Source organism: Papaver somniferum, chromosome 10 (assembly GCF_003573695.1).
Source record: "Papaver somniferum cultivar HN1 chromosome 10, ASM357369v1, whole genome shotgun sequence".
Classification (NCBI taxonomy): domain Eukaryota; kingdom Viridiplantae; phylum Streptophyta; class Magnoliopsida; order Ranunculales; family Papaveraceae; genus Papaver; species Papaver somniferum.
Window position 1 is genome coordinate 13,006,610 of NC_039367.1, and position 13,877 is coordinate 13,020,486.

The 13,877-nt window shown below is 38.1% G+C and overlaps 1 pseudogene; it reads right to left on the reverse strand.

Moving 5' to 3' along the window:
- Positions 1-5,534: 5,534 nt before the first annotated feature.
- Positions 5,535-5,634, reverse strand: LOC113319806 (annotated as a pseudogene).
- Between the last annotated feature and the right edge of the window lie 8,243 nt (positions 5,635-13,877).

Genomic DNA, 13,877 nt, shown 5'->3' on the forward strand with positions numbered 1-13,877 from the left:
AGAGTTTTTCTAAAGTTATAACATCTCCTAATGATGATGTAGAATGCTATAACTGTCGTGGTTTCGAGCATCCGTCTACAGTATGTCCTAGCTGGAGTCGTAGACAATTGGGATATGCAGTAGCTTTGCCTACTCTTGATGATGGACCTGAATTTTATATTCCCAAAGAGTTGGCAGTCGAGGTTGCATTAGCTTCTAGAAAAATTCCTTCGGATACTGATTCTGATTCTGACGAAGAAGTGTTCCATGTTGATCCAGTAGTTAATAATCTTCTTAAAGAAAGACATTGGAAACTCTCGGAGGCTGAAAGCACCATTTTCAGTGAGAAAGTTAAATATGACAGACTTCATAATCAGAATAAAGACTTGCAAGACCAACTTGATTCTAGTGGTGCAAGAGATTATCTCAACGAAATACGAAAGCTTAAAGAAGAAATTGCCGAAGGTCGAGATGTGGAAATTATTCTTCAAGTAAAGCTAGATAACTTGGAGAACATTGATAAGAATTTGTTACTTGATTCGGAACGAGAAGATCTCAAAGTTCAATGTGAATCATCCAAGAATGATCTAGTTATTGCACTTGAAAAGGTCAAAAGTTTGGAAGAAGAAAACTCGAGCTTAAAAGAGAGTTTGTCTAGAAATAGCAGATTAGATAAATTATCCTCGATATTGGGAGCATGTATAATTCATCGTGATACACGAGGATTGGGCTATGAAGGAATAAACGCTCCTAGTATTTGCAAAGAGGTAAAATTTTCCAAAGCTAAAGTTTCTTCTCAACCAAAACCTTCCACGGTTAACAAAAGTAAAGTATCTCTACCAACTACGGATGGCAAAAAGAGGAAATCCTGGGAAGCTCCAAAGCAAGCACATACACATTCAGGTAATACTAAACATAACTTTTTCCATTCTACTAAACATTGTTTTTATTGTGGAAAACCAGGTCACTTGCAAAGGAATTGCAGATTTCTTACACGAGATAACACTAGATCTGATTCTGTAAGGATGACAAGATCTGATGTTCCAAACTGGAGAAAAGTTGAGTCTCATAATATCAGTTCTGTCAGTATTCCCCCAACAAGTTTCATAATTATATTGGGGAGAAAAAGAAATACGTTGCTCCAAAAGCTACTCATAAATGGGTACCAAAGAAGACCAATAAAGGAACGAGTACTATTAAGAAGGATCTCCCAGACAAGAGTTGGACAAGGGATAACATCTTAAAAAGGTATGGAGCAGTTATTGAAAGTTTCAAGGAAGTTGTTAAATTCCTAGATTCCATGTTTGATCTTGTATTTAAATACCTGTGGTGAGCAAGATTTTGTTCACCTCAACACAACCTGTTTGTGTTGAAAGTGCATCCTCACCAAGAAGCCCTAATAAATGCGGTGGGGATTGCAAAAGAATTGGGGCACACATGACATGTTGGGAAATTTCTGAATATGTGAAACAATTTATTGTTTCGAGCTGAGTTTATCTCGCTTACATATTCCTCAAAATATGTGTTGGTAAGCTTTCGCTTTAACCAAGTTCATCTTTACCTAGTGACGAAAGTCATGTTATGTTTCAATCACTTTGAAAAATTGCTTTGACGAAAAATGGTTTGTGAATAACAACTATATAACGTCCTCTAAGAATATTTCAATGATTGAAATGAGAGTTTAGATTACATAACCAATGATGGACATAAGTATTGTTGTGGAAACACATATGTGCATAATTCCTATTCCTTGAACCAAAGTTTGTGAACTTTGTTGACCAAGAGAAACCGGAGGATTGGCCCAGCAAAGTCCGCGAACTCAGTTTGCGAACGCAGTCCGCGAACTCAGTTTGCGAACGCAGTCCGCGAACTGACGGAACTTCTCTTCCCGAGAAATTATGCTGGAGTTTCAAAACTTGTTTGCGTGAGTACCAGTCCACGAACTCAGTCCGCGAACCCAGTCCGCGAACTGGCGGAACGTTTCTTACCGAGATTTTCTGCTGAGTTTGGAAACTCTGCCCGGTTGTCTTAAGTCCGCGAACTTGTTTGTGAACTTAAGAAAGGTTATGTATCTAAAGATGATCTCTGAACTAAATCTTTAAAGACTAAGGAATGCAGTATGTAAACCGTGGCTATAAAGTTCATGAGCCGATTCAAGTGAATCAAATCATCTTTGCTTTAATTGTGTCTTGTGTAGTACATGAGATTTCCTTGCAATTTAACAACTCTCTAACTAATTCGTTTGAAGTCATTTGAACTAGTTATGGTTAAGAAGAATATGGTTAGATACCACATGTATGAGTCTTAATTACCTAATGATACACACATTTTTGTGTCTGAATTGTCCTCAGTGTATGTATTGCTAGTGCTTGATTTTGTACTTATTATGGTGTTTTTATGTTTGTGTAGGTGTTTTTGGAGAAATACACTTGTCTGGAAAAAGTTGCTCAAAAAGTGTTATTTGGACCCCTGGAGGACATTTGATATACGGACCCCAGATTTGGCTAAGGGAAACCCAAGGTTATGCGTATCTCAAATTCATCCCAGCACCCAAGTTTTTCCTCAGCACCCATCTTCTATTCGCACCCCAGAAAAGGATAGGGGCACTTCATCTTCAACATTTCAAAAATGAAAAATGGCGGGAAAAATATTCACTTCACTGCAGATTTTTCGATCGGATTTTGGAGGAGTTTATATGCGATTCAATCGTTGAAACTTCATGGGTAGTTGTGATATGTCCTAACAGAGCTGGTATGGGTGTTTGTTTCGATCAAATTTGGCTAGATAACCCAAGATATGAAATCTGAGCATCACGGGTTGGTTTTCCATTCCGAGTCTTGATTGAGTGACCAAGAGATTTTCGCGTGGCTGCTGCATGTTGGAACACGTCTGGACAATGACTGGATGCGTTGAGAATAATTTGGCGTGGGGAAACAGCGTGAGAAGCTTAATCAGGAAAGAAAATATTCCCAGGATATTTTTCATCAAGGCCGAGTTAAGAGAGAATTATCTTAAGTTATAGCGAGATTTCTTGGTGCTACTGGGTATAAATAGGTTCCTAGGATCACATAGAAGCGGTCTGGAGAGTTTGGGGGAGTTTAGAGTAACAACAGAGGAGATTGATCGTGTTGCAGAGAAAACCTTTCTGCTGCTGCTAGGAAGAAAACGAAGAACAAAAGACCACCAGAGGCAGTCGTTTATCAACAGTGACAACGATAGACACACGAGGGTCGCACAGATACAACAACAACAGTTCTTTTCTATCGTTCTTTGTAACAGTGTTTTGCAACAATTATAAACGTTGCAAACACCCGATTTTTCATTATTTTCTCTCCATTTCATCTTTATGAACAAATTTTGAGCATGAATCAATACTTTGAGCAAGTTTATACAATGATGAGCTAAACCCATCCTCTGGGGCGACGGAGGAAGCTATTTCGCCAATAAAATGTGGTAATCTCTATTTTATTTAATTTATGCAATTATTATATGATTATTTTCCTTGATAAATAAATAGAAAAAAATGGTTTTTGTTAAACAATTGTTATTTCAATTGATGGAGCATGCTAGCCTAGGGTTTTTATGTCCCATACTTTCGATTTACAATTGTTATTTCTAAAAAAATCAACTTTTGCAATATTTAGAATCAATTTGAATGAAGGATTTGCATAATTATAATTAGAGAATATAAAATCACTTTGATATTGGTAATTAGTGGAATCCATAGCCCCAGTCTTCTCCATATTTTTCATATCACTTTTATTTAAGTTTCCTATATTTTTATTTAAAATTAAGTCTAAAATCTGCTTTCACAAGTCTTGAACGAATCTTATTACTACAACAACTTTGAAAACACATCAAATTTTTGGCGCCGCTGTCGGGGACTTGTCTTTAGGCTAGATTTTTTTAGATTTTTTTTAGGTTTTTATTTTTATTTGTTCTTCTTTACGTTTTTGGGTTTTTGTCTTTTTCTTTCAGATTTTGGAATTTGGAGCGAAATAAAATTTTGCCAAAGCTTTTGGTGAATACTTAAAGACTGGAGTAAAAGGCAAGGCGAAAGGAGCGAAAGAAGAAGATTTGTTTTTATATAAAAAAAGAGAGAGAAAAAAAAGAGAGACATTTTTATTTTTTTAGATTTTTATTTTTTTAGACTTTATTTTTCTTTTGCACTTTATATATATATATATTTGGACTTTGGACTTTAAATTTTGGGACGTTATTTTTAAACCCTACGGAAGGGTAGTTTAAATATAAATTGTTTGCAGAGAAGGACGGTGATTACGATATCACCTCGGCCCCTCGGGTTCGTACATGACATAGGAGTCGTGGCCCGAGTCAAATACAAAGGTTCATCCCCCGTCTGGTACGGGAGGTAAGTTTGTCGAAACACTCGCGAATCCCCTGTCAGCGAGTTACTGTCTTCCTTCGTATGCATATATGTTGAGGACTTGAAAACGACTGCTTTAATTTCCTAGTAAAGGGCAAGGATTGCCCATACAAGATAAGGGTTCGTATTTCATCATCGTTCTCTTCTTGCCCGCCTTAAAAAAATGACACCAAACGCGAACCTAAGCCTAAAATTTTGACTAGAACGAGACCGATAGGGTAACGAGCTTAACAGGAAAGTCATTCGAAAAATATTGGTTACTCTTTTAAGCATACTTCGAAGTTCTTGACGGTTTCTGTAAGTTGAATGCGTGACTGCGCCGCCTTGTAATACCGGTGAGGCCTTGGGTATCAAAGATCCACCGAGCTTCCCTCGCCTCTATTCAACTTACTTTGACTCGGATTGATTCCAGAGGGGTTTACTTAAATTATAACGAATTCTCGTTCGAAGGATTAGAAGCTGGTCTAGAAACAATCTAAGTGGAGACATCATGCTTTTTGTTTGCTAGAAATCAGTAGGTTTGTTGTAGTGGAGTCAGCCTTGTTTGTGTTTGCATAGAACATCCCTTCCGTTTTAGGACTTTTATTTTTGATTTTGTTTTTCTAGTGTATGTCCGAAGTTTTTAAACGGGCTTGGAAAAGAAACACTCTAGGTCGTTTGATTAGTGACAAACCTAGTAGTTCTTCTTGTGAAGGCGGGGAGCTCGAAGATTCTTCTTTTGAAAGCCCCGTTTTTGGAAACTTCAGTTTTGAGAATCTGTCTCTTTGTGAGGAAAGTACTCCTAGTCCTTTGGTAGTGCCAGAAATGGCAATTTTGAAAGCTTTGCTAAACCCAACTAGGACCTCTCGTCCGTCTTGTATCAAGTTAGCTGAAAGCGAGGCAAATTATGAACTGAAACCTAGGACTTTACAGATGCTCCCAATGTTTTTAGGGAAGGAGAATTAGAACCCCTATTTTCATGTTAGGGAATTTGAGGAAGTTTGTAGCACTCTGAAAATTAAGAACCTAAGTGATGATGCGTTGAAACTTAGGTTATTCCCCTTTTCCTTAAAAGATAAAGCCAAATATTGGTTGTATAGTTTGGACTCTGAGTCAATTGAAACCTATGACCAACTTACTTCTGCCTTTATACATAAGTTTTTCCCAAGGCATAAAACATCGTCTATTAGGACACAAATATGTAATTTTGCCCAACAAGAGGGAGAATCTTTATATATGTACTTAGAAAGGTTCAATGACTTGATATCTCAATGTCCTCATCATGGTTTGGAGAAGGTTAGGTTAGTTCAGATCCTCTACGACAGATTAGATTATTCAACAACAACCATGGTTGAGTCCTTATGCACAGGTGGGTTTGAGAATAAAACTGTTGATGAAGCGATGACATTTTTGAATGAAATCGCAGATAAGACCCAACAATGGGAAAATAGTAGGGAACCCCAGAAAATAATTCTTCTAAGTAGAGGAAATGTTAATAGGGTAGAAGGATCTCATGAGTCAGATGCCAAAATAGCAGCTATAGCCAAAAGGTTAGAAGCCTTAGAATTAGGTCATTCTAGTGGTAGTAGTGGAAAAAATGAGCCTTTTTGGGAAGGCCATGTTGTTGAAGAGCAAGCCAATGCTATTTATAAAAACACTAGGTTTGATAACCGACAGAAGTTTGACCCATATTCAGAAACCTATAACCCTGGATGGAGAAACCATCCAAACCTTTCTTGGTCCAAGGGCCAGAATCAAGGTCAGTCTAGTATGATCAGGTTCCCCCAGGTTTTGGCTATACTAAGAATCCTTCAGCTCCGGCACAGTTTCAGAACCCTTCGGATAAGAAGATTATGAGTTTAGAAGAGTCTCTTGCTTTCTTAACTCGTAACACTGTGCAGTTTCAGCAATTTGTTGCTCAAGGTTTAGAAGAAACTAAGAGAATAGGTCAGGCTAACTCTCAGGCTATTTCCGAGTTGAAAACCCAGGTTAGTCAGATAAATGAGTCTTTAAGAGAAAGAGGTAAGTTTCCTAGTCAGACTCAACCCAACCATAGAGGAATTAATAAAATAGGTGATCATGTGAATGCTATTAAAACCCTTAGGAGTGGTAGAGAGATAGACAACAAGGTTTCCATGCCTGGTAGTGAACATGATGTAGTTCACCCTTCTGAACCAGAAACTGAGGAGACTGATAGAGTCTCTAAAGAGACCAATGAGGGTCATATTGATCCCGGCTTTGTCCCTGGAGCCATATTCCCACAGATGATAGTTCCAACTAAGAGGGAGTCCAATTTTAATGATATATTGGAGGTTTTTAAGCAGGTAACTATCAACCTTCCACAACTAGATGCAATTAAGCAGATTCCCTCTTATGCCAAGTTTCTCAAGGATATGTGTACGCGAAAGCGAAAGCTTAATGTCCAGCAGAAAGCCTTTCTAGCTAGTCAGGTGAGTTCTATTATTCAGAATACCACTACTCTTAAGTATAAAGACCCAGGGTCCCCTTCCATTTCTTGCACAATAGGTAAATATCGTGTTGAGAAAGTGTTGCTTGACTTAGGAGCTAGTGTGAACTTACTACCATATCATGTGTACCTTAAGCTAGGACTTGGTGAGATAAAACCTACCCAGATGACACTTTAGTTAGCTGATAGGTCCGTTAAAATTCCTCGTGGTGTGATCGAAGACGTTCTCATAGAGTTTCACAAGTTTATTTATCCAGTGGATTTTGTTATCCTAGATACCCAACCTGTCCCTGACCCAGAGAACCAGATACCGGTAATTTTAGGTCGCCCGTTTTTAGCTACATCCAATGTGATCATTAATTGTCGAAATGGTATTATGAAATTGTCTTTTGGTAATATGACTATTGAGCTAAACATTTTTAATATTAGTAAGCTACCCTCTGAACTAGATGACTCGAACATAGAAGAGGTGAACATGATGGGAATATTAGTCGAGGAGTCATTACCGAACACTTTGTTAGAAGATCCATTAGAGAAATGCCTAGCTCACTTTGGGATTGATTTTGATGATGATAATGTGATTATTGAGGTGAATGCTTTGTTAGATTCAACCCCTTTGTTAGATACTAGTAATGGATGGAAACCTAAAGTCGAACCACTACCAGTTTCTAAGTCTACCCTAGTTTCTTCGTTAGAAGAGCATCCTAAGTTGGACCTAAAACCATTGCCAGATACCCTAAAATATGTGTTTATAGACCCGTCTGAGACTTTACCTGTGATTATTTCTTCCGTCTTGGATAGTGATCAAAAAATTAGGCTAGTAACCGTCCCTCAAAACAACAAGGAAGCTTTAGGGTGGACCATAGTTGACATTAAGGGTATAAGTCCCACTGTTTGTATGCATCAGATCTATTTAGAGAGTGATACCAAACCTTATAGGGAGATGCAACGTCGACTAAACCCTAATATGAAAGAGGTTGTTCGAAACGAGGTCCTTAAGTTGTTAGATGCAGGCATTATCTACCCCATTTCAGACAGTAAGTGGGTCAGCCCCGTTCAGGTTGTACCTAAGAAATCCGATATTATTGTAGTCCAGAATGATAACAATGAGTTAATCCCGACCCGAGTGACCACGTGTTGGCTTGTTTGTATTGACTATAGGAAATTGAACAAGGTCACTAGGAAGGACCACTTTCCCCTTCCCTTCATCGACCAGATGCTAGAGAGATTAGCTGGACATAGTCACTACTGCTTTTTAGATGGTTATTCTGGATATAATCAGATCGTTATTGCCCCAGAAGACCAGGAGAAAACCACTTTTACCTGTCCCTTTGGTACCTTTGCGTATAGACGCATGCCTTTGGGCTTTGTAATGCCCCTGCGACTTTTCAGCGTTGCATGATGAGCATATTTTCTGACATGGTAGAACGGTTCTTAGAGGTCTTTATGGATGATTTTTCAGTGTTTGGTTCGTCTTTCGATGAGTGCTTGCATCATTTGTCACTAGTGTTGACTAGGTGTAAGGAAAAAATTTAGTGCTTAATTGGGAGAAATGTCACTTCATGGTTCAGGAATTGTTTTAGGGCATATCGTATCTTCTAAGGGTATAGAGGTAGATAAAGCCAAAGTTGACCTTATTAAGACTTTACAGGTCCCAAAAACCGTAAGAGATATTAGGTCATTCTTAGGGCATGCAGGTTTTTATCGTCGATTCATTAAGGATTTTAGCCTAATTTCTAGACCTCTTTGCAATTTGCTTGCAAAAGATGTTAAGTTTGTCTTTGATGATGCTTGTTTAGAGGCTTTTGAGAAGCTTAAGAATTTACTCACTACCGCCCCCATAGTCCAGGCACCCAACTGGAACCTACCCTTTGAGATCATGTGTGATGCTTCATGCTATTGGTGTTGTGCTAGGTCAGCGAGAAAACAAATTACTTCATGTGATTTACTATGCTAGCAAAACTCTGAATGATGCCCAGTTGAACTATACCACTACCGAGAAGGAACTGTTAGCCATTGTGTTTGCCTTAGACAAGTTTAGACCCTATCTCTTAGGTTCTAAGATCATCATATATACTGATCATGCTGCTTTGAAATATCTTTTGTCTAAGAAGGATACAAAACCTAGATTGATTAGGTGGATCCTTTTGTTGCAAGAGTTTTCTCCAGACATTAGAGACAAAAAGGGTGCCGAAAATGTTGTAGCAGACCACTTGTCTAGGCTAGTTGTTAGTTCCCCTGATGATTCCCTTCCTATAAGGGATAGCTTTCCTGATGAACAATTGTTCTTTGTTACCCAATTACCTTGGTATGCGAATATAGTGAACTATCTTGTTACTGGTCGAATGCCCCAACATTGGGGTAAACAAGATCGTTCTAGGTTTTTAGCTGAGGTTAAGCACTTCTTCTGGGATGATCCTTATTTGTTTAAGTATTGTCCAGACCAGATTATTAGGAGATGTATACCTGAGAGTGACCAGTCCTGTATTATTTCCTCTTGTCATGATCATGCTTGTGGGGGTCACTTTAGTGCTAGGAAAACTGCTGCTAAGATATTGCAGTGTGGATTCTATTGGCCTTCGTTGTTTAAAGACTCCCACAGTTACTGTGTGACTTGTGAACGTTGTCAGAAATTAGGAACCATTTCACGTAGGAACATGATTCCCTTGAACCCTATTTTAGTTGTGGAGGTCTTTGACGTGTGGGGTATTGACTTTATGGGTCTGTTTCCTAATTCTTTTGGTAACCTATACATCCTTGTCGCTGTAGACTATGTCTCTAAGTGGATTGAGGCGGCTGCGTGTAAAACCAATGACCATAGGGTTGTGATTGAGTTCTTGAAAAATAATATACTTACACGTTTTGGTACACCGCGAGCTATAATTAGTGATGGAGGGTCGCACTTTTGTAATGGACCTTTTAGGATTTTGATGAAGAAATATGGTATTACACATAAGGTAGCTACCCCGTATCATCCACAGACTAGTGGTCAGGTAGAAGTTTCCAATAGGGAGATAAAACATATATTAGAGAAAACAGTTAATCCTAATCAGAAAGACTGGTCGTCTAGGTTTACTGATGCCTTATGGGCTTACCGTACTGCGTTTAAGACCCCCATTGGAATGTCACCTTATCGACTTGTGTATGGCAAGGCATGTCACTTACCTGTTGAGTTAGAACATAGAGCTTATTGGGCTGTTAAGCAGCTAAATTTTTCACTTGACAAGGCAGGAGCCCATAGGAAACTCCAGCTCAATGAGTTGGAAGAGATTCGTAGAGATGCATACGATAGTGCTAAGGAGTATAAGAACAAAATGAAACTTGTGCATGATAGAAATATCTTAAGAAATTCATTTTCTCCAGGTCAAAAAGTTCTTCTGTATGATACCCGTTTGCATCTTTTCCCTGGGAAGTTACTTTCTCGGTGGACGGGTCCTTTTATTGTTCGCACTTTCTTTCCTCATAGAGCTGTTGAGATCGAGACACCGGATGGTAGTAGTTCTTCGAAGGTTAACGGTCAGAGATTGAAACCCTTTTTAGAGCCCTTTCCTACAGGTGATATTGAGGAGGTCCCTCTGGAGGACCATGTTTACCCTTGATTGACCATCGAGGCGATTGTATGTTGTTGTATATTAGTTTTTGATTTTTCTCTTCACCCAGGTACTATATTTCCGACTTCTCTCTTTACTAATTCCTCATGTTACTTTACTGTTTGGTATTGATCTTTCATTAGAAACATTGAGGACAATGTTAGATTTAAGTTTGGGGGTGGGGAAGAAACTTTTTGTTAGCTTTTAGTTGCAATAAATAAACTCCAGAGCCTAGAAATTTATGCTTATTAGGTTGGAACTAACCAATCTAAATGGATGGGAACATCTTGGTTATAGGAGTTTAGGAACCAATCTGATTAGATGGAAACATCTAAAGAGTCTATTCATAAAAGCACAGAGCTCGGGTGTTAGAATTAAAAAAAACATGGTAGTTTCGCCATATCTCGTTGAATCCTAATCCTTTTTTTTTTAAGTGATTTGGTGGGGCACACGATTCAAGTTGTTACCTTTGCTAGGGTGTAATAGAGTGATTGAGATACCACAAAAAAAAAGACCAGACCATTAGACCAACCGGAATAAATTCAATAAAGTCGACCACTGGTGCCCTTGTATATGCCAGTTGTGTTGACCTAGAGTTAGGTTTATCGACCACTGATCCCCTTGTATATGCCAGTTGTGTTGATATTAGTCAGACCGATATCTCAGTCCATTAGGATAGGTTCACCTTGGCAGAGGCCTTCAGACAGATATGTGAAACATCGTTCACTTTTAACCATCTCTTATCCATCTTCTTAATCTTTCCATGTGATTGGTTGACTCCGGTTATGATGTACAGAAACTATCTGAGTAGAGCTCTGTCACTTATATATGAATTTTAGTATGCTGAGTGTAAACTCGTATACATCAATTGGAATTTCGTATCAGGGTACTTCCTCCTTTAGTCAATGAGAGTATGCCAACCAAGGAGATTCTTTAGTGCTTTCTAAGGTTCTGCGTAGATAGCTAGGGTCTGGAGTAAAGGTTTTGTGGGTACACCTCTGGTAAACCCTCCGCAGACAACACTCCTCCACTAGGGCCACCTAGTGGTTTAACGGCTTGCTGCACGTGCTAAGTGTAGTCATTTTTATTTTCTAGATTAGATTTGCTCGAGGACTAGCAAATAATAAGTTTGGGGGTATTTGATAGACACATTTTTGTGTCTGAATTGTCCTCAGTGTATGTATTGCTAGTGCTTGATTTTGTACTTATTATGGTGTTTTTATGTTTGTGTAGGTGTTTTTGGAGAAATACACTTGTGTGGAAAAAGTTGCTCAAAAAGTGCTATTTGGACCCCTGGAGGACATTTGATATACGGACCCCAGATTTGGCTAACGGACACCCAAGGTTATGCGTATCTCAAATTCATCCTCAGCACCCAAATTTTCCCTCAGCACCCATATTCTATTCGCACCCCAGAAAAGGATAGGGGCACTTCATCTTCAACATTTCAAAAATAAAAAATGGCGGGAAAAATATTCACTTCACTGCAGATTTTTCGATCGGATTTTGGAGGAGTTTTTATGCGATTCAATCGCTGAAACTTCATGGGTAGTTGTGATATGTCCTAACAGAGCTGGTATGGATGTTTGTTTCGATCAAATTTGGCTAGATAACCCAAGATATGAAATCAGAGCATCACGGGTTGGTTTTCCATTCCGAGTCCTGATTGAGTGACCAAGAGATTTTCGCGTGGTTGTTGCATGTTGGAACACTTCTAGACAATGACTGGATGCGTTGAGAGTAATTTTGCATGGGGAAACAGCATGAGAAGCTAAATCAGGGAAGAAAATATTCCCAGGATATTTTTCATCAAGGCTGAGTTAAGAGAGAATTATCTTGAGTTATAGCGAGATTTCTTGGTGCTACTAGGTATAAATAGGTTCCTAGGATCACATAGAAGCGGGCTGGAGAGTTTGGGGGAGTTTAAAGTAACAACAGATGAGATTGATCGTGTTGCAGAGAAAACTTTTCTGCTGCTGCTAGGAAGAACACGAAGAACAAAAGACCACCAGAGGCAGTCGTTTATCAACAGTGACAACGACAGACACACGAGGGTCGCAGAGATACAACAACAACAGTTCTTTTCTATTGTTCTTTGTAACAGTGTTTTGCAACAACTATAAACGTTGCAAACACCCGATTTTTCATTATTTTCTCTCCATTTCATCTTTATGAATAAATTTTGAGCATGAATCAATACTTTGAGCAAGTTTATACAATGATGAGCTAAACCCATCCTCTGGGGCGACGGAGGAAGCTATTTCGCCAATAAAATGTGGTAATCTCTATTTTATTTAATTTATGCAATTATTATATGATTATTTTCCTTGATAATAAATAGAAAAAAATGGTTTTTGTTAAACAATTGTTATTTCAATTGATGGAGCATGCTAGCCTAGGGTTTTTATGTCCCATACTTTCGATTTACAATTGTTATTTCTAAAAAAATCAACTTTTGCAATATTTAGAATCAATTTGAATGAAGGATTTGCATAATTATAATTAGAGAATATAAAATCACTTTGATATTGGTAATTAGTGGAATCCATAGCCCCAGTCTTCTCCATATTTCTCATATCACTTTTATTTAAGTTTCCTATATTTTTATTTAAAATTAAGTCTAAAATCTGCTTTCACAAGTCTTGAACGAATCTTATTACTACAACAACTTTGAAAACACATCACCTAACTTGAATTGTGATTGAAAAATCTTGAATATAACAGGTTAGAAGCAATTATCAAAGCCATGGATGTTGGTTTTTATTGTCAAAGAAACTTTTTCATACACTTTTGGTAACCATTCTTGGTGTAAATCCTTGTTGAAAAGTTTATTCTTCCTTCTAAGCATATCAAGTCTTGTTTATACAAGTTTGTATCTTAGAAAAGATGATCACAATACTTGATCTTCATGATTACATATTGTGTGTTGTTACCATAAGATAGTTCTATTTTTTTCAGTAACACGATCTCATGAGAAACTTTCAATGATTGGTTCTTAAATCATATCTCCTTGTAGGGTTTCTAAAATCCAATAAATCCTTATCTCTGGAATAAGGTCGCTCTTGTTGTTCTTTCGGGAATGACATCAAATGGGGGAGAGTTCATTTGAACTTGTGCTTCAAGGTAATATCTTGAAGGGAGTGCGGTTGTGGAATATTAGAGAGGTTATCTTGTATCTTTAAGATCCTTGATGAATGCATTTAGCTTCGGCTTTATGATTGCATCTAAATTAGTTGGTATGTATTCATCTTTTAGTCTATGAAACGTCTCTTCTCGGAAATTTCATTAGGATCCCGTTCTTGTACCTTTGCCAATTTTATTGACAAAAAGGGGGAGAATTAATATGTAGTTCACCCTACGTATACATATGGTTTTCGGATCATTGTATAAGGGGGAGTGGTTTCCATGTGAGGTGGAGTATTGACTAAGGGGGAGTGATACACATCACCATAATGTTATTGTCAAAGTTGTGACG